Source organism: Terrapene carolina, unplaced genomic scaffold (assembly GCF_002925995.2).
Source record: "Terrapene carolina triunguis isolate 2854851 unplaced genomic scaffold, T_m_triunguis-2.0 Scaffold28305, whole genome shotgun sequence".
NCBI lineage: Eukaryota > Metazoa > Chordata > Testudines > Emydidae > Terrapene > Terrapene triunguis.
In genome coordinates, this window is record NW_020692656.1 from 54,842 (window position 1) to 59,245 (window position 4,404).

Below are 4,404 nucleotides of genomic sequence, written 5' to 3' on the forward strand. Positions count from 1 at the left end.
GCCCTGCGCCTACTATCCAGAGGAGCCGCCGGGCCTGCCCTGCGCCCTCTACCTGGAGGAGTTGCCGGACCTACTGAACGACGACTGGCTGGACGAACCCATGGTCCAGGATCCCCCCGAGGCAGACGCCGTTCCCCAGGTAGGCCCAGAGGGGGAGTGTGGAAGTAGCCCGGGGGCAGCCGACCCCAGTCTGGCTGCAGCATTGCCAGAGCCTATGTCAGTGTGTTGCAGCCAGGATCCCCACTGACTAAGCAGCGAGCTTCCGCCGCTGCTAGGGCCCCGGGCTGGGACGCAATGGAGTGGGAGGGCCTGCGTCCCCCCTGCCACCCAACCCATGGGTGGCAGTCTCCCCCTCTCCCAGGCCTGTTGAGGCTTAGGCCTGCTTACTGTTACTCAGCCCTGACCTAGGGCCTGGGCTTAAATACCCTGCTTACTGTTACTCTGCCCTGACTGAGGGCCTGAGTGCTTGACTCAGAATTTGTTGCCCTGCCCTGACCTAGGGCCTGGGCTTAAATACTCTGCTTATTGTTGCTCAGCCCTGACTGGGGGCCTGAGTGCCTGCCCCAGCGTTTGTTGCCCTGCCCTGACCTAGGGCGTGGGTGTAGATACTGTGTTTACTGTCGCTCAACCCTGACTGAGGGTCTGAGCCCTGACATAACGTTGGTGCCCGCACTGAGCCAGGGTCGGGCTGACTGTATCTTTTCAGGATTGCAAGGGCTGCTGGGGGAGATGCTGCAGCCAGACAGAGTACCCTAGCCCCAGTGGGTAGTGAGTCAGTGTGGCTCCCCATCGCCCCGGAGAGGGTCGAGCCCCGGCAAACACTTGTACACTACTGAAGAAGAAATATGGAAATTTTATTCTTAGTGAGTAACCTCCAATCTATCCATTTACTCAGTGCACCTTTGATCTCCTTGTTTCTCATGCTATAGATGATTGGATTCATCATTGGTTGCAACACAGAATAGAGAACACCCACCATGAGATTCAGACCTGGAGTTGAGCTGAAGACGGATTTCGGGTAGGCAAAGGTAGCAGTACAAAGGAACAAGGAGACCACAATGAGGTGAGGGAGGCAGGTGGAGAAGGCTTTATGCCAGCCCTGCTCAGAGGGGATTCTTAGCACTGTTTTGAAGATCTGAACATACGACACAATTATGAAAACAAAGCAGCTCAAGACTAAGCAAACACTAAAGACAATAACCCCAACTTCACTGAGGTATGTGTCAGAGCAGGCGAGCTTAAGTAGCTGGGGGATTGCACAGAAGAACTAATCCACCACATTCCCTCCACAGAATATTTTTGCAAACATGTTCCCGGTGTGCAGGACAGAGTAGAGAAGACCACTGATCCAGGCACTGGCTGCCATTTGGACACAAGCTCTCCTGTTCATTATAGTATCATAGTGCAGTTGTTGACAGATGGCAACATATCGATCATATGCCATGATGGTCAGTATGGCAAGATCAGCTGCACCAAAGAATACGAAGAGAAAAACTTGGGCAACACATCCTGAATAAGAAATCAACTTGGTGTTCATGAGGGAATTGACCATGGATTTGGGGATGGTGACAGAGATGAAGCCGAGGTCTAGGATGGATAGATTCATCAGGAAGAAGAACATGGGGGGTTGAAGGTGGAGATCAAGGGCTACGGCTGTGATGATGAGAAGATTCCCCACTAGGGCTGCCAGGTAAAGCACCAGAAACACCACAAAGTGCAAAATCTGCAACTCCCGAACGTCAGAGAATCCCAAGAGAAGGAACTCGGTCATGGTCATTTGGTTTGACATTTCCTTTTTCCGAACATTGTGTGTAGGGGGAATGAGAAGGACAATGGTCAGGATGAGAGTGACAGAGGGAATTGCCGTGATTCCCCTTCTCCTTTTATCTCTTCATATGAATGTCAAAGGTGCCCAGCACTCATCACTTGCAATGACTAGGTGCTGTTAATGCTCCTTGCCTTTGATGATCCATCAGTCCTGTTAGCAAACTAGTGTGAATTGGGTCAGCTCCTTTAAACTCAATGGAGCTTCCTCACTTTACCCCATCTGAGGATTTGGCCCAGGGTGTGTGTTGTTAAAATGCAGTATGAAGGATGGAACAAAGCACAATCCAAACCCAGAAAGTCTTGCAAAGAATGTCCCTCTCCAAGCTCACAGCTTGCCGATGAAACTGGTCTACTAAAATGCCAGCACAGCCTGATTTCCACTTTGCAGGGCAATATCACATAGACTCACGCAACATCATAAGTGGCAACTCATCTGTAGTTTTTCTATAATAAGCTCTGGGCCTGGATGGCCTGCAGCCTGCTTCCAAATTGATTTCTGGCACCAACTCCTAGGTGCTCTTCTCCCGGCATGTAACAAGGGGCTAGCAGCAGCCCTCCATTACCGCCATGTTGTTTCGATTACTCTGTGCTGTGCTGTGCAGTGCAGTTGTTGCCAGGACACTTGGGCTCTACTTTTGTTTTTGTCAGTGACCTGCTGTGTGATCTTGGTCCAGACATTTCACCTCTTTCTGCCTTTGTTTCCCCTCCCTCCCTATCTCTGCCTTGTCTACTAGGACTGTAAGGTCTTTTGGAAAGGGGCTATGCAGCACAGTTTTAAGGGTATTGAGAAACCTAGTGGGGTATTCAAAACCATCTAGGCACCCAACCCCAGGCTCCTCAGTGCTTCTGAAAATCACACTAGGTGCCTAAATCCCTTTGAAAACATGTCCACATGTCTTGTTATGTGTAATTTACTCCATTTATACTCAGCCAGCAACAGTGTGTATCTAGACAAGTAGTTCTGGGTTCTACTCCCAGTGAGCTCCTGTATGCCCTTGAATGGGGTCAGGATAGACAGGTGTTGGCTGCTTGGTTCTACTCTAACTCAGGGTTTAAAGGGGCTAATCTGTACAAAACATTGTGTGTTCTGTGAACTTTAATGGTTAGTCAGTCGTTACCTCTGTGCAACTATCTTTTTGAAATAGAAATTGCCCAGATGCAACAGAATAAATAGATTTGGAATTAAAGTCTTACCAGGCAATATTAATGTTCCCCAATTTATTTAAAGTCTACAGCAAGTTGGAAATTTTCCGCTGTGTTCTTTTTAATGGAGATTGTTTTTTCTGCTAAACAACAGCAAATCTCAGAATCTGTCTGCTTCTCTCAAACATTTTGGTTTGGTTTATAAAGAAACAAAAACTCAAAAACCAAAGAGTTTTGGTTTTGTGATTAAAAACAAAATCCAGTTTTCAACAGAAAGTTTTCATTTGCCAAAAAATGGGGGGGGGGGGGAGAGGGAAGGATTTTGGCTTTTCAATGAAGTCAACATTTTCCTGAAGGGTGGAAAAATAACAATCAGCAGTAGATATTGATTAAACTGAGAAAAGTCTTAATGAGTTCATATTGTAATTCATATTTATCATCTTAATTTCCCTCTGTATGTTGATCCCCCAATATATTTAATTGGAATAGCAAACGTACTGTATTGTTCTTTGTGGATTTTTTTCTGAACATATGACACATGCAGTCATCTAGCACCAGGATTCTCTGTTCAATATCTATCTGCATACCAGAATCTAGAAGCTGAAGGCACAGTTATCTGGGAATCCTACACCCCTCAATCTGAGACTGAACTGACAAAACTGGTGTCATAACTATAAAGGGAAGGGTAACAGCTCTCCTGTGTACAGTACTATAAAATCCCTCCTGGCCAGAGACTCCAAAATCCTTTTACCTGTAAAGAGTTAAGAAGCTCAGGTAACCTAGCTGACACCTGACCCAAAGGACCAATAAGGGGACAAGATACTTTCAAATCTTGGTGGGGGGAAGGCTTTTGTTTGTGCTCTTTGTTTTGGGGGTTGTTCGCTCTTGGGACTGAGAGGGACCAGACATCAATCCAGGTTCTCCAAATCTTTCTGAATAAGTCTCTCATATTTCAAACTTGTAAGTAAACAGCCAGGCAAGGCGTGTTAGTTTATCTTTGTTTTCTCAACTTGTAAATGTACCTTTTACTACAGTGTTTATCTCTGTTTGCTGTACTTTGAACCTAAGACAGAGGGGGGTCCTCTGAGCTCTTTAAATTTGATTACCCTGTAAAGTTATTTTCCATCCTGATTTTACAGAGATGATTTTTACCTTTTTCTTTAATTAAAAGCCTTCTTTTTAAGAACCTGATTGATTTTTCCTTGTTTTGAGATCCAAGGGGGTTGGATCTTGATCCACCAGGAGTTGGTGGGAGGAAGGAGGGGGGATGGTTAATTTCTCCTTGTTTTAAGATCCAAGGGGTTTGGATCTGTATTCACCAGGGAATTGGTGAAGAGTTTCTCAAGGCTTCCCAGGGAAGCGAATTAGCTTTGGGAATGGTGGCAGTGGACCAGATCTAAGCTGGTAGTTAAGCTTAGAAGTTTTCATGCAGGC

General features: G+C 46.4%; 1 pseudogene; it reads right to left on the reverse strand.

Annotated features, from left to right (window-relative positions):
- Positions 1 to 829: 829 nt before the first annotated feature.
- LOC112121471 lies at positions 830 to 1,789 on the reverse strand (annotated as a pseudogene).
- Between the last annotated feature and the right edge of the window lie 2,615 nt (positions 1,790 to 4,404).